This window comes from Bos taurus, chromosome 17 (genome assembly GCF_002263795.3).
Source record: "Bos taurus isolate L1 Dominette 01449 registration number 42190680 breed Hereford chromosome 17, ARS-UCD2.0, whole genome shotgun sequence".
Lineage (NCBI taxonomy): Eukaryota > Metazoa > Chordata > Mammalia > Artiodactyla > Bovidae > Bos > Bos taurus.
The window spans coordinates 59,559,157-59,586,868 of NC_037344.1; positions in this window are offsets into that span (position 1 = coordinate 59,559,157).

Sequence of the window (27,712 nt, forward strand, 5' to 3'; positions counted from 1 at the left end):
CATAGAACCAAACAGGGAACTGAAAATGTCCAAAACTTAACTTCTTTTAAACATAATTGTTATTGTTTTTTGGCTACACTGCGTGGCATGCAGGATCTTTGTTCCCCAACCAGGGGCTCGTACCTGAACCCCCTGCTGTGGAAGCATGGAGTCTTAGCCACGGGACCACCAGGGAAGTCCCCAAAGCTTAACTGTTGGTCTTCCCTGTGATATATGTCTCTCCATCAGCCCAGCCTCACTCCCCTTACTGCACAAAGATTTCTCAGCCTCAGGATTGTTGACTTTCGGGCTGGATCATTTCTCTGTGGTGGGGGCTTCCTGTGCAAATGCGTTTAATAGCATTCCTGGCCTCTACCCGCTAGAAACCAGCAGCATGTCCCTGTTCTTGACAACACACACTGTCTCCAGATGTCAATCCAGGGAGGGCGGGGCGGCAACGCCACCCCTGGTTGAGAATCACTGAATTTCAGCCTTCCCTTCTCAGCCATCAGTGGCTGCTTCTCTCCGATTCCTCATCTCGTAAACCTCAGAGTCATGCCTGGCTCCTCTTGGTCTCATACCCATACACTCAATCCTTGACCAGTTGTCCATCTGACATCTGCTCTCTCTCCTCTATGAGCACCCCAGCCACCACCATCTACTCCTGTTATTTCACCAGCCTCCAACTGCTCTCCCCAACTCTATTCTTTCCTCTACCATTTATTCTCTGCAATCAATGTTTTCAGACCATTGTTGAGAGTGTGTCAGCCTTCAGCTCAAAACCCCACTGTGGCTCCCCAGTTCCCTTCGAGCAAAAACCACATCCATACAATGAGTTGTAAGGCCTCTCAGGACCCACTCCCCCATCTCATCAGGGCCTCTGAGGAAGCTCCCCTCTTTCCTCATCGTCCACCACACCCCACATCCCTCAATCTGCCCAGGTTACACTGGCTTCCTTCCCAGTTTTCCAAAATATGAGATGTGTGGCGTGGGCCGCTGTAAACATAATCCCACAGACTGGGAGGCTTAAACAACAGAAATGTATTTTCTTACGGTTTTGGTGGCTGGAAGTCCAAGGCCTTGGTATCATCAGGATTGGTTTCTGGTGGAGTCTCTCCTTCCAGCTAGTATTAATAGATGGCTTCTTCCTCAGGGGCCCACTTAGGGCCTTTTCACTGTGTGTACACCCTGCTGGGGTCTTCCTGTTTTTATAAGGACATCAGTCCTCTGGGATCACAGTCCACTCTGATGACTTCATTTGACCCTCATTACTTCTTTGAAGGTCCTGTCTTCAAATGCAGTCACATGGGTTTCAATGTAAGGATTTGGGAGTCACTGTTCAGGGCTTCCCAGGTGGCTCCCTGGTAAAGAATCCACCTGCAGCAAAGGAGATGCAGGAGACGTGGGTTCTGCCCGAGTCGGGAACCACCTGCAGGAGGAAATAGCCACCCACTCCAGTATCCTTGCCCGGAGAATTCCATGGACAGAGGAGCCTGGCGGGCTATAGTCCACGGGGTCGCAAAAGAGTCGGACAGGGCTGAGCACAGCACGGCAGCATTCAGTCCATAGCACTGGGCACACTTCTGCTTTTGTGCTGACTCTTCCTGGACCCTGGAATGCCCCTCCACCACTGATCCGCACTTCTTACTCAAAAGTTGCCTTTTCTACAATGTCTATACTGACTGTGGTGCTGTGCTTCATCATTCAGTCGTGTCCGACTCTTTGTGACCTGATGGCTCCTGATGCAGGGTAAATGTTTAATAGTCTCTGAATGAATGGGTGCCGTGGTGGGTCCAGAATTCAATCCCAGGAATTGTGACCCCAGAATCCATAGTCTTAGCGTGTAAAGGATACTGCCTCACAGACTGGGATGGGAAGGAGATTTGTAAACAGATAATTTAGATAATTTCAAAACAATATGATTAATGAGGTAACTCTGTTTGCAAAATGCAAAGTTAGCAAAATGGGATATTCTTTGCCCACCTGGGACATGTTTGTATGAGTGTGTGTGTGTGTGTGTGTGTGTGTGTTGTGGGGCAAGATGCTATTCAAGAAGAGTTCCCAAAAGAAAATATGAAGAGACTTGCTCTTTTAAAACATCAGAAGTAACTTTTTATCAGGATTACAGAAGAATACATGTTGCCTGTCAAAAATATCAGAAAACACAGATCAGCAGAAAAGGAAATAAATCATTATATCCCCATCGCTTTTTAATACATGTGCATGTGTGACTTCTAGAAATGTTTGTATTTTTTCTCTTTAAGGTGGAATTGTACTCCAAATGGTCGCTGCTGTTCTACTTTTTCAACTTATGTATCCTCTAGGGGCATCTTTGGATGGGTATTGAGGGATGAAGAAGAGTTTAGCAGGCTGGTAGAGTGGAGGCAGATGTTCCTAGTAGAGGTAGAGTAAAGTATGAAAAGATGGAGTAGTATGGGCCCATTTGTCATGCTTGAGCCAGCTGGAGTATAGGAGGTGGGACAACATGCAGGGGACGGGCAGGGAGTGAAATTAGGAAGACTCTGTGTTCCTGACGGTTATAACTTTGTCCTAGTGTTTCCTGGAACACAGAACACAGACCATCAGTGGGATGGGAGACTATTTCAGGAGGTAATAAAATAATGCTAACGCACATAAAGAGAATTGTTCACCTTATAATTCTCTCTAGTCCTTCTAATAGAGTACAGCAGAAATTCTCAGTTACTAATATATCTTTAACACCCCTCTAGAACTTGTGAGCTCCCTACTGAGAACTAGAGAGGAACTTTAGGCTCAGAGTCTCTATCAAGCAACTACTTATAATGTTATAAAATAATTTTGTCTTAATTATGCTTATTATACTATCATTCTATCTTGTATTCAACAAATACTGAACACCCTCCATGCAGCGTTTCTATTTGTGGCAAATGAAAGGGGGTGATATTGTTATTATGATAGGATCATAGTATGGCATTTCTTTGGAACATGTTATGGGCTGAATTGAATTCCCTCCAAATCCAAATGTGTGTGTGTGCTAAATCGCTTCAGTCATGTCCAACTCTTTGTGACCCTATGGACTGTAGCCTGCCAGTCTCCTCTGTCCATGGGATTCTCCAGGCAATAATACAAGTGGGTAGCCATTCCCTTCTCCAGGGGATCTTCCCAACCAAAGGACTGAACCTCAGTCTCCTGCTTTGCAGCAGATTCTTTACCATCTGAGCTACCAGGGAAGCCTTACACAGGGCCCACAGCTATTATTATTTTTGTTGTTGTCATTGCTATTGTTATTGTAACTCGAATGAATGATGATAATGATGGTGATGATGGTAATCATAGCTGAAGTGATCTTAGACAAGGCATCTCGCTTTTCTAGGGCTCAGTTTTCTCATCTGTAAAATGGAGCTAAAAATACCCAGCCATCCCAAGGATCTCTGTGACTTGATGGAAAATACATAAGGTGAGGCATTAAGAGATGTGGATTCTGCTCCACTTCTCATTCCGTGGTACCTGCCAGTCTCCAAGTCTTATGAACTTCAGTTTCCCCATCTGTAACACAGGATCAACCCCAGCCTAGTTAATGTGACAGAACTGTGGCAAAGATCACATAAGAAGGTAGAAAGGACAACTCCAAAAAGTGGAAATTATCACATGCAACAATAAATCATTTGCAGCAGGGGTGAAAGTATTCTTCCATATTTTTCCTATTTTTATCTCTGCCTCACTCCCTGTCCAGAATCAAGTAAAGAAGGATACACCTTGGTTACCCAAGAGAACACTGCTACAAAACTGAAACCAGCTCTTAAAAAAAAAAAAAAAAATACAATCCCAGCCACAGCCCCCAGCCCCCAGCCCAACCCTGTCCCTTCAAGAATTAATTTTTTAAAAGCCTGTCTATTTCCTGAGAGGGGAGAACCCTGGGGGTGGAGTGAGGAGATCACAGGTGCTGTTCATCCTGGGGACCCAGAAGGAAAGGGCCAAATGCCCCATTTCAGAGAAGTTGCTTATAGCAATTTGGTTTTCTGAGAGTCACATCTTTGCAAGACTCGTGGCCTAATCCCCTGAGATATCCCAGTGTCAGGAAAATAACCAAGTGGGATTTGGAAATTAAAGGAGCGCTATTATAAGCCATTTATTTCTTTGGTAACCTGGAGATGAGAAAAGGGAAATATTGCTGTAACAGCAAAAGGCTAGACTACAGACCTTAGGCTCCAGGGCCTTTCAATTACACGGACCCCCTAGCCTCCCTAGTTCATTTGGTTATTTTCTTTAAATAACATCTCCCTCCCAACACACATACACAAACATTACATAAGCCCACAGTCTATAAAATATGGATCCATCCTTCTACCCTCGAAACAAGAACTGACGTTCCTTAAACATTTACACTTTGCCAGAACTGTACTTTACATGTGCCGCTGTATTTAAGCCTCTTCAAGCCTCTTGGCAGGTGAATATTTATTTTTAGAGTTACTGCCAGGAAACCGAAGCTCAGAGTGGTTAGGAAGTTTCCCAGAATCACACAGCCAGTTAGCCGGGAAGCTCGGGTTTGAAGCCAGGCAAGACAGTCGCTGTGTAGGTCTGTGCTCAGTTGTGTCCAGTGCTTTTGTGATCCCATGGACCGTAGTGCACCAGACTCCTCTCCATGAGATTTTCCAGGCAAGAATACTGAAGTGGGTTGCCATTTCCTTCTCCAGAGGATCTTCCCAACCCAGGGACTGAACCTGTGTTTCCTGTATTGGCAGACGGATTCTCGACCACTAGTGCCAGACGGTTGCTAGGCTACACTTCTCACCACCAAATTATAGGAAGCACATCCCAGTGCTTACCTTTAGTAGAAGCTCACTGCTTCTAGGATTTTTTTCTCTAAAGTAGAGCAGAACGTTTTTTACCTCATTACATTTCTGTTCAGCATGACTCTTTGAGTCCAAGATGGTCCCGAGGGTCAGGCGAAGGTTTTTTTGTTTTGTTTTGTTTTGATCAAGGCAGCCCCTTATAATCTTGCCATAAATGTAATTCAAACCACACTACTTGTTTGTTGCCCAAAAAAGGTATGAACATTATCACTGGCAAAACGGAAGACCCTCCACTTTCAAGCATGATACCACGTGGACTGGCTGTACCACGTGGTTGCTGGGACTGAGTGGGTTTGTTGGATTCTGGGTGTAGACGTTGAGTTCACGCAACCCATGTTCCAAATCCTGACTTTGCTTCTTACCCACTATCTAGCCTTGGCTGTAGACTCAATCTAAAGGAGCCCCATTGTGTTCACCTGTAACGTGGGGATGAAAATAGAGACCTACTTCACAGGGTTGTGAGAGACTCAAAGGGGAAGAAAGTCTTTGCACAATATCTGGCTGGGGTTCCCAAGACAAGCAGAACCCAACAGGATATGTATATGTCTAGAGTGAGATTTATTTTTAGGATTTGGCTCACTGGATAATGGAGGCTGAGGAGTTCAAAATCTGCAGGGTGGATTGGCAGTCTGAGGCACGGGGAAGAGCTGATATTACAGTCAAGTTTAAAGGTTATCTGCTGGCAGACCATCAACTGATTAGATGAGGCCCACCCACATTATTCAGAGCAATCTGCTCTCATCTGAGTATACTGATTAAAATGTTAATTTCATCTCAAAATTAGCCTCCCAGAAACATCCAGAATAATATTTGATCCAATATCTGGGCATGGTGGCTCAGCCAGATTGACACATAAAATGAACCATCACAGCATGGCCCCCAATACATAGTGAGTCATAGGAAATGATTTTATAAGTGGGAAGTAGATTAAGAGAAGTGAAATGGTTTAATAGTAATGACGCTGTCTTATTTATTAAATTTCCTGTCTCTCCCCCACCAGAAAGTAAGCTTCACAAGGAATGAGGGTTCTACCTATTATTTTTTAAAGAATATTTATTTGTTTTTATTTATTTATTTAGCTGTGCTGAGTCTTCGATCCATGTTGCGGCATGTGGGATCTTTAGTTGTGGCATTCCAGAATCTTAGTTCCCTGACCAGGGATTGAACCCAGGACCCCTTCATTGGGAGCTTGGAGTCTTAGCCACTAGACCACCAGGTAAGTCCCTTACCTAATTTTCCCTCTGCTGAATCACTAAACGCTAGAATAGTTCTTGGCACACAGCAGGCTTCCAATCAACAGCTCTTGACTGAATGCATGCAAGTGTCTAACTCACATTTCTTCTATATACAGATTTTTCATCCCCAGATCTCAAAACACCATTATCTAAACAGAAAACAAATTTCTCACTTCAGGCCTCCCCTGCCTTGAAAGGGGTCTCATGTTCCTGTCTCATCACCAGGAAGGTGTGAGCAACACAGACTTAATTTAACTCAGGAGCACTTCTCATTTCTCCACATGCAGTTTCTTGCACCTGAAGACCTATTTGGATGTGGGTTTCATGGCAATTAAGAGTCTGGCAGATCAAGTCCCGGAGTAATTCTGGGGGCCAGCTCTGAAAAGCCTATCGTCCTCTGTGGTTTCGATGTGAGAACATCCCAGTGCTTTGAAACCACAGGAATCTCACTGCCTGAGCCTGGGAGGAGGCCGGACCTATTTGCTAAATCCTCCTTGCCTTTCACACCTGTCTCCTCCCCAGGAGCCCCTCCTACCCCACTCTGGGCCTGACACCTGCCTCTCTGACATTGGGTATTAAGAGTGACTGACAGCCTCCTAAGTGCGGTCTCAGCTCCCAGCTCTCACCACGCCTCATACCTCAGAGGCTTAACACAAGTTCTAAGGTGTTTTTGAAGCTTCTGCAGGCGGGACTTTCCCCTCCCAGTCGTTCCTAAAACTGATCATTGTGAGTCTAGCAGGTGTTGTGTTAATTGCTCAGTCATGTCCAACTCTCTGTGACCCCATGGACTGTAGCCCACTGTAGCCCGCCAGCCTCCTCCATGGAATTCTCTAAGAAAGAATACTGGAGTGAGTAGCCTATCCCTTCTCCAGTGGATCTTCCCAACCCAGGGATCAAACCCAGGTCTCCTGCATTGCAGGCAGATTCTTTGCCAACTGAGCTATCAGGGAAGCCCTGTGACCATGAAGCAGCAAGTATAATCATGGAAAGCCAGTAAGACTAAGGATGGGTGAGCAAAATGTGAAATGAATCCGGGTCCTCGATGATATGGCTGAGACACTGAGTCATGCCTGGAACCAATGAAGGCTGCCATGATAAGCTCTATACAAGGTGCAGTGGATGACCATCTATATGGAGTTAGCAATGTATGGCCCATGGGCCAAACCCAGCGTTCTTCCTGTGTTTGTAAATAAAGTTCTACTGGAATGCAGCTACGCACACCCAACTACATATTGTCTAAGGCTGCTTCTTCACTACCAGATCAGAGTTGAGTAGCTGTGACAGATACCACATAGCTGGTGGTGGTGTTCAGCTGCTGACTCGTGTCTGACTGTTTGCAACCCCCTGGACTACAGCACACCAAGCTTCCCTGTCCTTCACTATGAGAGTTTGCTCAGACTTACATCCATTGAGTTGATGATGCCATCCAACCATCTCATCCTGTCACCCCCTTCTCCTCCTGCCCTCAATCTTTTCCAGCATCAGGGTCTTTTCCAGTGAGTCGGCTCTTCACATCAGATGGCTGAAGTGTTGGAGTTTTTGCTTCAGCCTCAGTCCTTCCAATGGATATTCAGGTTTGATTTCCTTTAGGATTCACTGGTTTGATGTCCTTGTTGTCCAAGGGACTTTCAAGCATCTTTACCAGGACCAGAGTTCGAAAGCATCAATTCTTTGATGCTCAGCCTTCTTTATGGTCCAATTCTCACATCCCTCCATACAAAGCCAAAATAATTATTATTTGGCTCTTTACACGAAGTACATGGACCCCTGGGACAGAGAGGTACAGGTGAGCAGTGTTGCTGTATATAAGAGTGATGGGGACTTCCCTGGTGGTCCAGTGGCTAAGACTCATCTGTACTCCCAATGCAAGGGGTCTGGGTTAGATCCCTGGCCAGAGAACTAGATCTCTCATGCCTCAGCTAAGATTCAGCCAAATAGATTTTTTTTTTTTAAATGAAAAAAAAAATAAATAAAGGTGGTGCACTCTGGATTCAAACCACTTAAATTCAAGTCCTGACTGTCTTTAAGAGATATGTGACTTACAGGTCATTATGTAACCTCTGCAGAGAGGAGGCATTGTGGCAATAGTCCCCCTCCCCCTTCATAGTCCTCGTGAACATTCAAGGGAATCCTTCCTGTAAAGGACTCAGCACAGTGGTCAGCACTTTGGTCCATCACCCTGTGAAGACATCCTTGTATGTGCATGCCAAGTCACTTCAGTCATGTCCAACTCTTTGCAACTCCATGGACCTAGCTCGCTAGGCTCCTCTGTCCATGGGATTTTCCAGGCAAGAATACTGGAGTGGGTTGCCATTTCCTTTTCCAGGGGAATCTTTCTAACCCAGGGACTGAACTTGCATCTCTTATGTCTTCTGCACTGGCAGGTGGGTTCTTTTAGCATTAGTGCCACCGTCCCTAACTGGGCACAACTTAACAGGGATGCAGCCGCCCAGCTACCCACTGGGTACTGTGAGCACTTTCCTGTAAATCTGGACCCAAGCCCCTTGCAGCGTCCAACAAATGAGGATGAACATGAGGCCAGGACATGTTCCATCTGATTATCCTCTTCTGCACATCTCAGACCTTTGGTCTTAGGGAATTCCCAGCTCCCAGAAGGCAGTGAGTTGACAGCACTCATGGGGGAAGCAGCTCCTCTGGTTCTGGCTGTGACCTTTGCTGGCTTTGCAGATGGAAGGGCCGTACTCCAGTAAAGCCACCCAAGCTGCTGACCCCTCTGTCTTCCTGTGTCCCCCAACCATCTGGGTAGCAGAGGGCTGTTAATGTGGCCACTCCGGCCCCGGACGTCACAAATGATGCAACCCAGGGAGGGAGCCCTGGGGATAGTTGGCATTGAGTCCCAGGAAAACTGTGGGTGGGAAGCCATTCCAAAGCTCTGCCTAATGCACCTTGCAGCCAGGCCATGTGGCTGGGGTTCTCGTGCTTTCTGTCTCGCCAGAAGCATTTCTATCAAATGCTGAGGGTGTGACTTCCAGGAGGGCTGGAAGGCCCACTAGCTGGAACCCCTAAGTCATGTAACATTGAGAAGTGTGACCCCACCCTTCCCCAAGCACAACGTCTCAGACAGATGGTGCTACCAAGCAGGACTCTGAGACCGGCCCTAACAAGGGTGATGAGTGCACCTATTGTAAGCATGCACTGTGCTGTGTGAGGACTCTTCCCTGGACCTCCTCAGCTCCATTAGCTTTCTGTCCTCCCCACCCCACACTACCAGCCTCAGGACCTTTGCACTGACCGTTCCCTCTGCCAGGAATGCTCTTCCCCCCAGATATCCACACAGTCACTCCAGTACTTCCTGCTGTTCAGTTGCTCAGTCGTGTCTGACTCTCTGCGACCCCACGAACTGCAGCACGCCAGGCTCACCTGTCCTTCACTATCTCATGGAGCTTGCTCAAACTCATGTCCAGTGAGTCAGTGATGCCATCCAACCATCTCATCCTCTGCCGTCCCCTTCTCCCCCTGCCCTCAATATTTCCCAGTATCAGGGTCTTCCAGTGAGTCAGCTCTTCACATCAGGTGGCCAAAGAACACTTCCTATAGGCCTCTGCTCAAATGTCCTCTCATCAGAAAGACTTCTCCTGACCACCACTTAATGAAGTCCCACCTCCATCTATCTCTCCTCCACCCTCTCTCTTTACCGTGTGCAGTTTCACCTCTTAGAGCTGATCATTACCTGCTAGGTTCAATATTTTCATGCCTAGTGGTTCTTCTGTTTATTGTCTCATTCTGCAAATCTGCCCCTCATGAAGTTCTGTGGGGCCAGGGACCTTATCAGTCATGTTTACTGCTGTGTCCCCAGTTCCTAGAGTACTATTCAGAACGTGGTAGGAAAATAAGTATTTTGTGAGTGGATGAATGAAGAGAAGGTAGTGATATTTTACACATTTCTTTTTTTTTTCTAATTTTATTTTATTTTTAAACTTTACATAATTGTACTAGTTTTGCCAAATATCAAAATGAATCCGCCACAGGTATACATGTGTTCCCCATCCTGAACCCTCCTCCCTCCTCCCTCCCCATACCATCCCTCTGGGCCGTCCCAGTGCACCAGCCCCAAGCATCCAGCATCGTGCATCGAACCTGGACTGGCAACTCGTTTCCTACATGATATTTTACATGTTTCATTGCCATTCTCCCAAATCTTCCCACCCTCTCCCTCTCCCACAGAGTCCATAAGACTGTTCTATACATCAGTGTCTCTTTTGCTGTCTCGTACACCGGGTTATTGTTACCATCTTTCTAAATTCCATATATATGTGTTAGTATACTGTATTTATGTTTTTCCTTCTGGCTTACTTCACTATGTATAATAGGCTCCAGTTTCATCCACCTCATTAGAACTGATTCAAATGTATTCTTTTTAATGGCTGAGTAATACTCCATTGTGTATATGTACCACAGCTTTCTGATCCATTCATCTGCTGATGGACATCTAGGTTGCTTCCATGTCTTGGCTATTATAAACAGTGCTGCAGTGAACACTGGGATACACGTGTCTCTTTCCCTTCTGGTTTCCTCAGTGTGTATGCCCAGCAGTGGGGTTGCTGGATCATAAGGCAGTTCTATTTCCAGTTTTTTAAGGAATCTCCACACTGTTCTCCATAGTGGCTGTACTAGTTTGCATTCCCACCAACAGTGTAAGAGGGTTCCCTTTTCTCCACACCCTCTCCAGCATTTATTATTTGTAGACTTTTGGATCGCAGCCATTCTGACTGGTGTGAAATGGTACCTCATAGTGGTTTTGATTTGCATTTCTCTGATAATGAGTGATGTTGAGCATCTTTTCATGTGTTTGTTAGCCATCTATATGTCTTCTTTGGAGAAATGTCTATTTAGTTCTTTGGCCCATTTTTTGATTGGGTCGTTTATTTTTCTGGAGTTGAGCTGTAGGAGTTGCTTGTATATTTTTGAGATTAGTTGTTTGTCGGTTGCTTCATTTGCTATTATTTTCTCCCATTCTGAAGGCTGTCTTTTCACCTTGCTAATAGTTTCCTTTGATGTGCAGAAGCTTTTAAGGTTAATTAGGTCCCATTTGTTTATTTTTGCTTTTATTTCCAATATTCTGGGAGGTGGGTCATAGAGGATCCTGCTGTGAACCTACCTGACTTCAGGCTCTACTACAAAGCCACAGTTATCAAGACAGTATGGTACTGGCACAAAGACAGAAATATTGATCAATGGAATAAAATAGAAAGCCCAGAGATAAATCCACGCACATATGGACACCTTATCTTTGACAAAGGAGGCAAGAATATACAATGGATTAAAGACAATCTCTTTAACAAGTGGTGCTGGGAAATCTGGTCAACCACTTGTAAAAGAATGAAACCGGACCACTTTCTAACACCATACACAAAAATAAACTCAAAATGGATTAAAGATCTAAATGTAAGACCAGAAACTATAAAACTCCTAGAGGAGAACATAGGCAAAACACTCTCTGACATACATCACAGCAGGATCCTCTATGACCCACCTCCCAGAATATTGGAAATACATATTTCTTACTCTGGAATCTTTTATTCAATTGCATCAGTGCTACTTATATCCAAGTGGACATTGCTATCATTATTGATGCTAATAATTATATTGTTACAATATGGATTTTGTATTAATAATAATGACCATGTCAGTCAGTGTTCTGCTTGGATCTTTTTTTTTTTAAGATTTTTTTGATGCAGACCATTTTTAAAGTCTTTATTGAATTTGTTACAGTATTGCTTCTGTTTTATATTTGGGTTTTGGGCCATGAAGGCTGTGAAATCCTAGCTCCCCCAACCAGGGATCGAACCTGCAGCCCCTGCTTTGGAAGTCAAAGTCTTAATCACTGCACCACGAGGGAAGTCCCTCTGCTTGATTCTATAAGTTACCAGATTAGAATAAAGAGACAGTATGGCAAAATGGGATGTATGGTCATCCCCATTTTAGGGTTGAAAAACCTGGAATCCAGAGAACAGGTTACTTGAGGATATCCAGATCCTAAAAGGCCAAGGTGTAGGTCAAACACAAATCTGTGTGACTTCCGTTAAGAAAGCATTGTACAAAGGTAAGATAACTCCTTTTAGCTTAGCAAAATTTCTGAGGCTTTATTCTCTCATCTGAAAATGCATTATCTGTGAAAGTTTCGTCCTTGGGCAACTGCACTCAATTCCAGTGCCCACATGTGCCACGGCCCAGAACGTGGCATCCCTGCACTGGTTACTGTTGTTTGCTACTCTCACGGGGCTCCCCAGGTGGTGCAGGAGGCGCAGTGGTAAAGAACCCACCTGCCAATGCAGGAGACGCGGTTTCGATCCCTGGGTTGGGAAGATTCCCTGGAGGAGGGCATGGCAACCCGCTCCGGTATTCTTGCCTGGAGAATCCCATGGACAGAGGAGCCTGGTGGTGACAGACCATGGGGTCGCAGAGTCAGACACAACTGAGCACACACAGCTGCTGTTGCTTGCAACTCTGATAGTTAATGCATATGAAACATACAACACCCAACTCTTACTGAGCCCCACTGTATGCAAACCCTGTACTAAACATTTTTAAAAATTTATTATATATTTACTTATTTGACTGCAGCGGATCTTAGTTGCTGCACACGGGATCTCCATTGCCATGCGTGGGATCTCTTAGTTGCAGCATGTGGGATCTTAGTTTCCTGACCAGGGATCGAACCCAGGTCCCCTGCACTGGGAGCTCGGAGTCTTAACCAGTGGACTGCCAGGGAAGTTCCCTGGGCTAAACTTTTGACACACATCTTTTCACTGGTCTTTACCACAGACCTTTAAAATAAATTTGATTACCCCCCACCTTTTTCTAAAGAGGCTGCTGAGGCTGCAAGATGTCAGGAAACTCGATTCCTCTGAGTTACACAGTCCATACAGGGCCAGTAATACCATTGTCTCAATGTGGAAATGAAAGAGAGGTCTTCGTTTTCCAATTTCAGTCTGGGATAACTTCAAACAAACAAACAAACAAAAAAAAAACACACACACACAACCCACGAAGGCTCACAAATGGAAGTTGAGTGCTACAAAACGTGGGCTTCCAGTTCCCCAGAGTCCTGCAATAGCCAAATGTTCTGTCCTTTTTTTCTTTTTTCCTCCTCCTTTTTGTCCATATTATACACTGGCATCTGGTATTATGGTTCGACTGAGGGAATTATTGCATTCAGCCAATGTCACGGAGGAGGGCTTTGAACTTCTGGAAGCAGCAGAGTCTAAGGTGGCAGTGCTGAGTGGGAGCAGAAGGGCCAGGGTCAGATGGCTGAGTGCAACCCTTGACCACTTATTCCCTTCAGGAAAGGAGGTAGCCTAAGAATGGCTCCTTAACTCAAGGATGGTTTGCCCCCACCCTCTGCCCATAAAAAATTCCTCCCCATTCAATTATGCTTAGTAGAAATCCACGCTCATCTTCTCTCTGCAAAGAAATGATGGGGTTGCCATCTGTGAGTGCTCAGTCTTCAATGTCTGCTGGAAGATGCGTCAATATTTTCCAAATGGAAAAAGCTTGGCAGTAGTTTCCAGTAGGAAGTTTCTTAGGGGAAATGAAGAGTGGACTGTGTTTGTTAGCAGCTTCTTTTTCTTGAGCTGAAAGTTACTGCAGAATTAGCATGCCGTCCAGTCACTGGGCATGCGCTATTCGGGGACCTCTTAGTTGTGATGGCGCCTCATATGTCTCTCTCCAGGTATGCTTGAATCACTTAGAGGAGGGAACTTTATCTCACTTGATTCCTAGAGTCGCAGGGCTCTTAAGAGTCTTTTTTTTTTTTTTAATTGTATTTATTTATTTGGCTGCACTGGGTCTTCATTGCTATGCATGGGCTTTCTCTAGTTGCAGCGAGTGGGGCTACTCCCTAGTTTTGCTGCATGGGTTTCTCATTGCAGTGGCTTCTCCTGTTGCAGAGCATGGGCTCTAGAGTGCCTGGGCTTCAGTAGTTGTGGCTCAAGGGCTTAGTTGCCCAGTGGCATGTGGGATCTTCCCAGACCAGGGATGAAACCCATGCCTCCTGCACTGGCAGGCGGATTCTTCACCACTGGACCACCAGGGAAGTCCCTCTTAAGATTCTCTAACAGAGTTCCATGAATACATGTTGATGCACTGGCTGGCTAAAGTAAACTACTCTTTCCCATCATGGGAAATAAGTAGCCTACAAAATAAAAAGATTACGTAATTCACACGGTGAGCAAGCAACAGAGGAGGGGCTGGAACCAGCCCTGGGCTGGGGCTGAAATCAATAAGTGTAACTTTTCTGAGTTTGTGTCCTTGCCTGCATACTGGGCATTCTGGTTGCCTTCTCAGGGACTTGGATGGGAGACGCAATGGGATAGTATTGAGAGATGTTCTGCTTGGACCTGGTCCATGGTGAGTGCAGATGGCTCTGATCACATGACTTGGGAAGAAGACAGTAAATGGAGGGGTGGAGAGTCGAAGAAACAGTACAGTCGTCCTGAAACAGCAGGTAGGGTTTCCTCTTTGGAGATGAAAAGAAGGAGAGAGAGAGGTGCAGAGAGGGCAAATAGAAGAAGAGGTGGCAAAACGCGAGGCCTGAAGCCATGTACTAATTAAGGGCTTCATCACCAGTTCAGTGATGTGTCAAGATGACAGTCAGTCAAGCAGATGAGGGAGATGAGTTAACATCTCCTGAGGGATGGCCAGGCCTGAGATTGGCTGGCAGACAAGAGCACAACAGTGAAAAGGAAGCTGCCAGAAGGTTATTTGCCTGAAATTGCAGTGAAGGATTTGAATTGTCTGCCACCCTGGTGGCTCAAATGCTCTCTCAGATAAGGCAAGCTCCAGGAGCCCTTGGAATGCATTCCTATCACTGGACCATATGAGCTGATGCCAGGACAGCGGGAGTGGATATTTGGGGCCATGCAGGAAAACACAGAATGGAAATATGAAGAGTTGCAAAAAAGGCCTTGGAATCCTGCATTAACATGATTTGTCCTAGAGAAAAATCTGAGGGTAATGCAACCTTCAGGCATGGCTGGATCCAGATGCCCAATATGATGCCATGAAGAATATGTATCTCATTCTCTCTCTTCCTCTGCTTTATGTTTTCTGTGCTGACTTAATTCTGAGGCATGTCCTTGCCCTCTCCTAGCAACATGGGTGGGTCTCTCTCTTAGGCTGGATTTCCTCAGAAACACTGAGATAAGAATTCAAGTGTAAGTGGTTTATTTGGGAAGCAACCTCAGAAAACTTGGGTCGGAGGATGGATGGAGAAGGGAGAAGGGAAGGGAAGGAAGGTGTGACAGGGAGCAGGTTATCACTTCAGGCAATTGATGGTCAATTGCACTTGGACCTGTGAGATGATTCAGTCCACACTCCTCTGGGCATAGAACAGAGCACATGTCCCATTTCAGGGTCAAGGGAGTTGGGGTACAGATTCTCTAATCCCTACTCAGGATTGTCTGAGGGCTGTTCCCAGAGGCATTACCTCCACAGCACCTCTGTTTGCCCCAAGCAAGGGCTGATGGCATCAGAGAAAAACCCTCAGGAGAGAGTCTCCAGTCTTTGCAGTAAGAGGTGTCAGCAAGCATGGCTACAGTCAGGACTACTGAAGACACCACGAGACACTAGCAAGATTCTCTTGCCCTGTTGTTGTTATTGTTCAGTCGCTCAGTTGTGTCGGACTCTTTGTGACCCCATGGACTGCAGCACACCAGGCTTATCCTGTCCTTCACTATCTCCCAGAGTTTGCTCAAGCTCATGTCCATTGAGTCAGTGATGCCATCCAACCATCTCATCCCCTTCTCCTCCTGACCTCAATCTTTTCCCACATCAAGTTCTTTTCCAAAGAGTTGGCTCTTTGCATCAGGTGGCCAAAGTAGTGGAGCTTCAACTTCAGCCTCAGTCCTTCCAATCAATTGATTTCCTTTAGGATTGATTGGTTTGATCTTGCTGGCCCTATGGGCAAGTCGCTCAGTCGTGTCCAACTCTTTTCGACCCCATGGACTAGACAGTCCATGGGATTCTCCAGGCCAGAATACTGGAGTGGGTAGGTAGCCTTTCCCTTCTCCAGGGGAATCTTCTCAACCCAGGTATTGAACCCAGGTCTCTCACATTGCAGGCGGATTCTTTACCAGCTGAGCCCTATAGTTGTAGTCAAAGTTCTGGGACTAAATCTTACTGAACTGATTTGGATCATATGTCCTTCTGGGAATCAAGCACCATAACCAGGGAAATGGGTGATGTCAATTAGCCAACTCAAAGGAAAGGAGCTTCCCTGGTGGCTCAGTTAGTAAAGAATCCGCCTGCAATTCGGGAGACCCAGCTTCAGTCCCTTAGTTGGGAAGATCGCCTGGAGGAAGGCATGGCAACCCACTCCAGTATTCTTGCCTGGGAAATACGAAGGAAGGAGAAGCCCGGCAGGCTACAGTCCATGGGGTCACAGAGTCGAACCTAACTTAGCAACTAAACCAGCCAACTGCCCAAGGAAAAGGAATCTATCCTGTCCAAACCACACAGATTGAGAGAAGTGCAGGGTAGTTCCCTAGTGCAAAATGAGGGGGACTTTTTACCAAAGAAATCTGAAGACATGCTAGACCTCACAGACAGATGTTGACTTGTCACTCAACAAGTGACATCCCTGACTCTGTCACCCTCCACCTCTACTTTAGACCAAAAGCTTTCTTTTTGGACCGCCCCTGGCCCCAGAGCAGCTCCATGGGAGGAAGGCAAGGTGTTAAAGTGAGTGTGGTTAGTCGCTTTCAATTGCTCAAATTCTCATGAAATGCACACCAAAATGCTTACACACACACATACACACACACATAGGCATGTGCACACACACTTATATATATATTTTTAACAGAGGCTTTGAAGACTCATTATAACTGTTCACATGAGCCTAAGGGGGCCAAATCTCATTAATGACTCTGACACTGTTTGCGTTGGCCTCGGGTCCTGGAGAATGGGTAACAACCTCAACGCGTATGCCCATGTGCCACTGTTCTGTGAAGGGAAGCTCAGTAAAGAGAACACTGAGTCCCCTTTTATGCTTTGTAACTTGGCAGGTAAAATCTGAGGCTATTTCTGCACATGGCCCTTTGCTTTAATGTAGTTTAAGTACTTTGGGAAGGTGCCTAAGTGACAGCCATTATGCAATTTTCTCTTAAAGGTAGAGGAAATGACAATCAAAAAGTCCGAGGAAGGGGTGAGGACTCGTGCCCACTCCCTCCCCCTGTGAAAATGTCAGAGGGACCCTTAACCCATGGTAATTGTAAAGTAAACAGAGCTCGGAGTTCTTACAAAGCCAGGAGTGCTCTGGAGAAAGAACAAGGTCACTCGGGGGGGCAGGCTATCTTGCCTACACTCTGTTTGTTTTTTTTAATACTTAATTTATGTTAGTTTTCCTTTTTTTTTTTTTTTTGGCCCCGCCACATGGCACGTGGGATCTTAGTTCCCCGACCAGGGATCGAACCCACGCTCCCTGGAGCCGTACCCACTGATGGGCCACCAGGGAGGTCCTGCCTGCATGTTGCTTTTGAATCTCCAAAGAGATGGAAAAATAATCCCCAACAAGTCGAGCACATTACCTAGAGCTAATAGAGACTTTGAGAAAGGAGGCTGAAAACTATTGATAATCACTGTATCAGCTTCAGTGCTTCCAGGTCCTACTTAGTTATTTACATAATGGGAATAATTCACAATTTAGGGCTTTTGGGAGGATTAAGTTAGCACATGTGATACATCCTGTGTACTGTAGCATGGGTGGCTAGCTGTGTCTTAACATCCATTTTCATCTTCTTGGATAGCACTGTATTATGAGTTGTCCTTCCCTGGAGCAGGAAATGATAACCCACTCCAGTATTCTTGCCTGGGAAATTCCATGGACAGAGGAGCCTGGTGGGCTACAGTCCTTGGGGTCGGAAAGAGTCAGACACAACTGAGTGACTAAACCTACGTAACTTCTGATGTTCAGACTACCTGCCCTTTGTCGAAAAACTTGTGTATAACCTGCCTCCTCCCCTCACCTCCTCGGAGCAGTTCTCTCAGGGCCACTTGAGATGCCGTTTCCCTGGCTTAAAATCCTAAAAATTTCCACCAGATAAAACACAGCTCCCAACTTCTAGGCTGTGACTATGTTCTAAGTCAACAGTCTGGGCTCCAAGGGGGTAAGGGTCGGAGATGCTGCTCGACATTCTACAGTGCCCAGGACGCAACCCCCGACCCCACACACACACACAAAGAATCATCTAACCTCAAATGCCAACAGGAGTCCAGTTCAGAAATCCTAGTCTAGAGAAGCCTGCAGGGAGTGAAGGGAAGGGTGGGAAATTCTCCCCGAGCTACGAGTCAGATGCTCCAGTCACAGGAAAGAGCATGAGAGAAGATGAGCACACAGGGAGGGTTTCAGAGGACGGAAGACAGGAAAACAATGAAGGAGGATCAGCTAATGTTGGCACTGTTCATCCGCACAGCAGTGCCATCAGCATCCTTCCATGGGGTCCCCTTGGCCCATGGCAAGGCCACCTGCAGCTTCAGGGGCCATTCCCTTTGTGTGGTGTTTTCTTACCTCAAATGTCTGCCTCTCTCTTCTTTTCACTGACACTTTCTCAGCTCCTCTAGAAGTGCCCAGGATCACTGGATGAATATTGCAGACCTTCACCCCTGGCTGGCCACGCTCTGCAGTCTTACCTGGGGTCTCCCGGGCTCACCTGTTCCGTGATACCCTTTCTGTTGTTTTTCTGCTTCCCTGCCTTTCCCTCACTCCCCCGTCACTGCTTCCTGGGCTCACCTCCCAAATGAATGACTTGATCCCAATTCCCTGTCTCGGATCTATTTTGGAATGAACTCACATCCAGGCAACATAGATATCCTGGGACTCTGACTCTGGCTAGAGCCCCCGGATGGGCACGCAGGCTGGCCCTGGGATATCATTGACTATTTTCACCCAGACACCACTCTCTCCAGCTGTAGTCAGCCGGCCATCACACACCAAGAGGGCAGCCTCATTTCTCATTTGGACATAACTGGGGACTTCCCAGGCCCCTTGGATTGAGGGGCAGATGGAGAAAGAGCTCACTGCAGGTGGTTCTCGGTTTCTTTGCAAAATGCCCCCAGCTCAGAGAGTTGGTCCTGTCAGCTCCGCTCCGTCCCCTCCTTGGATTCAGTGCTCCCAGCCGTGTCAGGGGTCAGGGGTCCCATCTGCTGCCTGCATCGACCGGTGACGCCCAGGCAGAGATGGTGAGCTTTGCTACAAGCTCAGGCTGCCACTGGGGGGGTCTGTCCCACACAGCCCAAGAGACACGTTCCTTATGCTGTGTCCCAGCCCCCTCCTGGTCCCCCGTGTCACTCGATCTCTGGGCCTGCGGTGTGATTCTCCTGTCGGAACTATTCAATGGAAAGAAGACGCAGGCTGGGCATCTGGGCAGGGGCGGGAGACTCGGAGGGGGCGATCCTTGCTGTGGGGGCAGGTCGTGTGCATCACAGGCCTGTCTGCACAGGTTATGGAGCAGTGGTTGCATCCTGGGGCCCTGGATGCAGCCTGAGGATACAGGCAGCTCTGGGCAGAGGAGAGATGATAGCAGAGCCGCCAGTATCACCCAGCGGGAGGGACATAGTCCCTGGAGGGGATAAGCCACAGGGAGGGGCTGCAGCTAGGTGAGGGTGGGGGAAAGGAGGCTGGTGGTCCACACCCACAGCCAGGGACCATGACGGGAAGTCAGGGCCAATGGCCGCTCCCAGTGAGGACGGTGCTGTGCAGTGGCTTCCTCCATCAGTCATCACCTCTGCCTTCGGAGATGCTGTCTCAGGTCCATGGGCAGTCCCTTCCCGTGCTAGGAAGAGTCTCGGGAGTCCTCCAGCCTCAAAGTGCTAAACAGACAACACACACACACACACATACACACTCACCCTGCGCAGAAACACACGCAGGAACACACACAGGCACACACACAAATAAACACAGAAACACAAACCAAAAAGCAAACACAAAGTGCAAATACCCACAAACAGCCACATAAATGCACACCAACCCACCTACACAAATACTCGAGGAAACACAAGCGTAACAGCTTACAGAAACAGATAAACGGGCACACAGAGAAATGTGTACAGATATACAAACAAAAACACATACACACAAATGCCCCTATACACACAAACACCCATATACACGCCAACACACATACAAATACACAAACACAGGAACAAAACACACTCACATGCACATAAAGACATACCTAGAAATACAAACACAAAAGCTCGCATGCGTGCACAGACACAGACCCACATATGACCACACATACAGACACGCACACACACCCTACTGCATGTGTCCGTGCAGAGAACTTGGACCCTCCAGAATGTCATGGCCAGCTTGGTGCAATTCCTCCAGGCCTTTAGATTGTGAAGCACAGATGCGATGCCCAGAGCCTAAAAGCCTTGTGAGGCCGTGGACACAGCCAGGCAGAGGAGCACTGAAAACAGAGCCCCTAGGACAGCTAGCCTGCAAAGGGGTCAAATCCCAGCTCTGTGCCTCCCTGATGACATAAGCCGAACCTCTGTTTCTCCTCGTGTAAAACAGGGGTGCTCATACCACCCGTCTCGTGAGGATGACGTGCGTCAGATGCAACAAGCTTAACATGGATGGCCTAGAGAGTGTCATGCTGAGTGGAGGAACTCAGACAGAGGAGGAGAAATACTGTATGACACCCCTTATCTGCGGAATCTAAAAAGAAACGATACAGATGAAATTACTTACATGAGAGAAAGAGACCCACAGACTTAGAGAACGAACTTATGGTTGGGGAGATAAGGAGGAAGGAAGGATGGGGGAAAGGGATAATTAGGGAGACTGGGATGGACACGTACGCGAGGCTATACTTAAAATGAATAACCGACAGGGTCCTACTGGACACCACAGGGAACTCTGCTCAATGTTATGTGGCAGCAGGGATGGGAGGGGGGTTCAGGGGAGAATGGATACACGTATATGTGTGGCCGAGTCCCTTCCCTGTTTACCTGAAACTATCACAACACTGTTAAATGACTATACCCCAATATCAAATAAAAAGTTAAAAGAAACAAGATATAACATCTAGACGTGTGTGTGCGGGGGTGGCGGCGGGGAGGGGGGTATTGCTGACGCTTGGCCTGTAATAAGTGCTTAGTGAAATTACTTCCACTAACTCAGATTCTCAAATGCCGCCGTCTCTGAGTTCCCACCTGCACCGCTCAGGGTGTCCATGTTTAGCATCTCTGTCTAGAATCCCTAGAGGGTGCCTCACGCATGCTTGTGAAGAATAATCCATTTTCCCATTATGATGACCTGCCAGGGAAGGGCTGCCTGCGAGTCCTGGAGGGCGGGTCTCACAGGATCAGGATGTCCGAGTCCACTGTAAAACCGCCAGTGCTATGTCAGTGCTGTTTCTGGGTCCTCCCAGAGCTGCCAGCTCCCCCGAGGGCCACGTGGTGCTGCCTCAGCTTTAGACCCTTCGCATCAGAGCTCTTCTGGGCAACCATGCCCTGACTCACTCTGATGCCTGATGTCAGCCGTTCTCTCCAAGTCCTTATGCAACCCCTTCTCTCATCCTCCCCTCCCCTCCCCTCTTCTCTCTCTCTCCTTCCCTCTCCCTCTTTCTCACTCTCTCTCTGTCTCAATCCCCCCACTTCCTCTCTCACCTCCCCTTTACACTTGACCTAGAGCACAGACACCCCTCTTCTGCCTGCCGGACACCCCTCTCCTCTCCATTTCTTTCTCTCAGAAGCCTGCGCGCACCCCGCCACCCCCACCAAGGACAGCGCCACTTTCTAAAAGGAAGTTTTGATGGGGGACAGGAAAGAGCATAAAGTATGGGGGAAGGGGTACCCTGCCACCTAATAGAAAGAACACCCCAGCTTGGAGCCAGACAGACCTGGAGTTGAATCCTGAACCTGCCACTTACTGGCTCTGAGTACCATCCTAGCTGTGCCACTACATACAGGGGGGACACAGCAGACAAGATGTCCATCCCAGTTACACCCCCAGCCTTGACGGTGTGGCCAGAGAGCCCTATCTGGGATCCTAGGAGACCCCTTCCCATCTGTTTGTACCTCCCCACCTCCACCCTGAAGCCCAGGGAGAGAATGGATGGACAGGCTCAGTGAAGTGAAAGTCTATCGCTGATCCGTGTCTGATTCTTTGCGACCCCATGGACTATAGACCACAAGGATCCTTTCGCTATCCATGGGATTCTCCAGGCAAGAATACTGGAGTGGGCTGCCATTTCCTTCTCCAGGGGATCTTCCTGACCCAGAGATAGAACACAGGTCTCCTGCACTGGCAGACGGATTCTTTACCATTGAGCCACCAGAGAAGCCTGGACAGGCTTAACAGAGAGGAACAGGACATCCAATTGAGGGTGATAACCCGGGTCAGCTGATCCTCCCACCAGCACACACAGGCAACACAAAAAAATGTGTCAAGACTATTACTTGGGTGACCTTTATGGGAAAAAGCTATAGAACTCCTCTAAACACCTTCCTACATCTGGGAGCCTACTGATATGGTAGTTATGGCTTTGGAAAGCAGACCCAAAATGACTTTGCATTCTGGTTCTAGAACTTTCTATGCACGTCCCTTCAACCTCTCTGAACTTCCACTGCCCTTGGCTGGAAAATGGGCATTAGAATGTCTCTTGTCCAGGATGTCATCAGGGATTCTGCTCAGCACAGACTAGGCTCCGCTGTCCTTTTGATGGCATTGCTATTGTTCTGATGAGCTCAAAGAAGGAGCGAAATGGTCTCCAAGGATGAGAGAGTGCAAGATGGGGGGTGGGGGGGAGGGGGTGGGTGTTGTTCTAAGGACACACTGCATCTCCATCTCGGTTTTGCAGAGCGCTGGTCTTCACTCTGCGCCTGGGCTAATTTCCTCATTTCTCTCTCTCTGCCCCGCCATTCCCTCCCACCCCTTCTTCCTCCCCATCCTCCAAGGGTGAAGTTAGCATACCACTGGGGTTAGCAGAAGGTACAAACTGAATTAGATGTTAAATCAATTTGGCCTTCCTCCCCAGGGGCGGCGTGGGCAGGTTCCACATGAATAATGATTTGTCTGAGGCAGCAAAGTGGATTATTTGATCAAAAAGGGGAAAAAACAACTCATGTTCATTTTTTAATAATGGCTTTTGCATCCAGTCTCTGAGCTTGGCTAAGAGGGGTGGGGGAGGGATGGGGTGGCTGGCGGGGAGGATGAGCTGGAAGACAGACAATAACCCCAAAAGCTCTTTCTTCTGGGAGCTCCTGTCCCAACCTCAGACTGCAGCGGGGGCCTCCCCATTTCCTGCTCAGAAGGGTTTTAGGTTTTTCAATCTTTGACTAAACATCGGAATAATAAGAATATTTGTCTCGAGCGGTTGACAGTCTGGCATGCCCTTCTGTCTATCGTTGCGTGTATTACAGCTCATTTAGTCTTACTGTGGAGTAGCTATCACAGCTCAATTTCTAGGTGAGAAAACCGAAACTTCTAGAAGAGGGTTTCTGAAACCTGGCCCTGATGACATCTGGGGCTGTAGTCCTCGATTGTGTGTGGGGGTGGGGGGTGGGGTTCCTGTGTACTATAGGACACTGAGCACCATCCCTGGCCTTCACCCCCTGGATATACTGGTCATGTAACCAAGCAGAACCCTACTGGGTCTTCTAGGCACAGGCCTCCCCCCATATCTGCTGCTGTAGCTCCTCTCTGAAGTACCTAGATAATAGTATTTGATGCAAATTTCCTGAGTTGTTTTGCAAATGTGAAACCCCACCCTCCACCCCCCAATCCCCCCACCAAATGGAAGATATTAACTACCTGATGACCATGAGCTCATAGCCCCAGGCCTCCTGGAGCCTAAGGACAGATGTCAACTCCTGTGACACCACCCTGTTACCTCACCATCAGCCAATCAGGGAACTGTGCTCTAGCTGATCACAAACCTCATGAGCCACCTCCCCCAACCTCCAACCTGGCTTTTAAACATGCTTTGAGGTAGAGAATAGTCTTGTAGACACAGCAGGGGAAGAAGAAGGTGGGATGAATTGGGAAAATAGCATTGATGTATATACATATATCTATATATACACACACACATTAACTGTACACGCGTGCATGCTCAGTTGCTAAGTCGTGTCCGACTCTTTGCGACCCCATGGGCTGCAGCCCGCCAGGCTCCTTGGACCATGGGATTTCCTAGCCAAGAATACTTGAATGGGTGGCCATTTCCTTCTCCAGGGGGTCTTTCTGACTCAGGGATTGAACCCCTGTCTCGTGTCTTCTGCATCGGCAGGCAGATTCTTTACCGACTGAGCCATCTGGGAAGCTATATATATATATATATATACTACCATGTGTAAAATAGCTAGTGGGAAGCTACAGGGAGCTCAGCTCAGTGCTCTCAGTGCTCTGTGATCCAAGAGGGAGGGGATATATGTGTACATATGACTGATGCACATTGTTGTACAGCAGAAACCAACACAACATTAGAGAGCACATATCCTCCAATTAAAACAAAAATATCCTGTGATAAATCCTAATGGAAAAAGTGTTACAGAAGAATGTGTGTAGATGTAGACTATATATATATATATGGACTCTATGGGAGAAGGCAATGGCACCCCACTCCAGTACTGTTGCCCGGAAAATCCCATGGATGGAGGAGCCTGGTGGGCTGCAGTCCGTGGGGTCTCTAAGAGTCAGACACGACTGAGCGCCTTCACTTTCACTTTCCACTTTCATGCATTGGAGAAGGAAATGGCAACCCACTCCAGTGTTCTTGCCTGGAGAATCCCATGGACGGAGAAGCCTGGTAGGCTGAGTCCATGGGGTCGCACAGAGTCGAACACGACTGAAGCGACTTAGCAGCAGCAGCAGAATGGACTCTATGGACTCTAGCCCTTGCCAGGTTCCTCTGTGTATGGAATTTTCCAGGCAAGAATACTGGAGTGGGTTGTCATTCCCTACTCCATTTGATCTTCCTGACCCAGGGATCGAACCTACGTCTCTTGCATTGGCAGGCGGATTCTTTACCCCTGTGCCATTTCGGAAGCCTGAGTCAACTGGTTCAAGCTGCTTGTGTGAGCTCTGCTTGTGGTCCAGTTGTAATTTTCTGCAGCTTTGTGAAATTAGCCACTTTTTACTTTTTTTTTTTTTTCCTCCAGCTTATGGTTTGGGGCTTTCTCCCTTCTGCAATTTTTATCACTGACCTCCTCAAGGCCTTTCTAGGTGGTCAGATCTAGGAGTGAGAAGTGATAGATATATATATTTAGAAGGTTTCTTCCAGCTGCAGTTGGGCCTTCACTGCTGTACACAGGCTTCCTCTAGTAACAGCAAGCAGGGACTACTCTCTAGTTTCGGTCGGTGCCCGGGTGTCTCATTGCAGTTGCTTCTCTTGTTGCAGAGCACAGGCTCTAGGCACACAGGCTTCAGTAGGTGCAGCATGTGGGATCAGTAGTTGAGGCCCTCGGGCTGTAGAGCACTGACTCTGTTGTGATGCCTGGGTTTCGCTGCTCTGTGGCATGTGAGGTCTTCCTGGACCAGGGATCGAACCCATGCCCCCTGCACTGGCAGGCAGATTCTCAGTCACTGGACCACCAGGGAAGTCACGGAAAAGTGGTAAATATTTGTACTTGGGAAACAAATGCCACTGAATTGGACCTTCTCTTAGCTCTCAATGCACGCATGAAGTCTCAGTTTATTTTTTTAAATTATTTTATTTATATTAATCGTAAGCTTATTACTTTACAATAATGTGGTTTTTGCCATACATCGACATGAATCAGCCACAGGTCTGTTTAGAAGTTCGATGGCTCCTTGAAACCATCAGAGAGTCGTGGAGATGCCCCCAGAAGCAAAGCGTTTTCCTAGGAAAAGTCTTGAGCTGATATAACTCAGAGTAGATGGTTGTTTCTCTGAAATATCAGGAAAATAAAACAAGCGACACACTTAATCATGTTTCTCATCCTCATCTGCATTTATTGAGCTGTTACCAGGCTGTCCGGAATGTCATTCTAGCTTCTTGGTATGTATTTTCTATTTCAATTCTTGCTGCCCAATGGACAGGCTCATGATTAGCACAATCTTACCGAAGAGGAAATTGAAGATCAGAGGAGTTTAGGTGACATGCCCAGGAAATCATAGCTGGAAACAGGCAGAGAGAAGCTTCCTGGTTTTAATATCTATAGATACATGGATGTACACTGAATTGACCTATGACATCTCATAGGTGAATCTTATCCAGTAAAGGGTACACAGAACTCTTTGTACTGGGTTGGTAACTTCTGTAATTGTTTCAATACATAACATTTTTAAAACTAATGAAAAACTATCAATTGAACACTTGCTGGGTGCTCAGCACCCTATGCTACATCCTCAGGAATAGAATGAAAATAAAGTGAATATTGGGCTTTCAGGTGGCTCAATGGTAAAGAATCTGCCTGCAATGCAGGAGACATGGGTTCAGTCCCTGGGTCAGGAAGATCCCCTGGAGAAGGAAATGGCAACCCTCTCCAGTATTCTTGACTTGGAAATCCCGTGGACAGAGGAGCCTGCTGGACTACAGTCCATGGGGTCGCAGAAGAGTCAGACATAACTTAGCGACTAAACAATAACAAAAGTGGATATTAACCCTGGTCTGGGAACTTTCATCTCACACAAGGGTCAGCAAGCAGCTGCCTGGGGGCCGGAGTCAACCAACTGCCTGCTTTGTAAGAGGCTTCATTGGGATCCAGCCATGCCCACTATGACTGTCTGGTCTCTGGCTGCCTTCACACGACAATGGCAGAGTTGAAGAGTAGAGCCGATACCCTGTGGCTGGCAAAGCTGAAAATATTTACCATCTGGACCTTGACAAAAAGAAGTTTGCTGAACCCCTTGAATCAGTCTGTTCTCAGGCTGCCAAAGCACAGAAGGTTCCTCTCTCGTGATTCTGGAGTCTGGAAGGCCGAGATCCATGTGTCAGCAGGATTAGTTTCTGCTGAAGCCTCTCTCCTTGGCTTGTAGATGGCCATCTTCTTTCCAAGCCTTCCCTCTGTGTGTGCATCTTCATTTCCTCTTCCTACGAGGACACCAGTCAAACTGGAGTACAGTGAAAGTTGCTCAGTCATGTCTGAGTCTTTGCAACCCCATGGACTGTGTAGTCCATGGAATTCTCTAGGCCAGAATACTGGAGGAGGTAGCCTTTTACTTCTCCAGTGGATCTTCCCAACCCAGGGATCAAACCCAGGTCTCCCGCATTGCAGGTGGATTTTTGACCAGATGAGCCACAAAGGAAGCCCAAGAACACTGGAGTGGGGAGCCTATCCCTTCTCCAGTGGATCTTCCTGACCCAGGAATTGAACCAGGGTCTCCTGCATTGCAGGTGGATTCTTTACCAACTGAGCTATCAGGGAAGCCCCAAATTGGAGGAAGGCCCACCCTAATGACCTCATTTCAACATAATTACCTCTTTAAAAAGCCTATCTCCAAATATCATCATGTTCTGAAGGACTCATGAGGATGTCAACATACGAATTTTCAGGGCAGACACAATTCAGCCCATAACACCCTGGTTTAGTGGGAATGGGGGCAACAGAAATGGGCTGTGTACAACTAAAGTATAAAATGCTCTGGGGGTGGGGAAGGTAGAGATGTACCTGGCTTCTCGGGGCAGGTGACATTTCAACTGGTTCTTAGGATGCACTTACGTTTACCGAGCA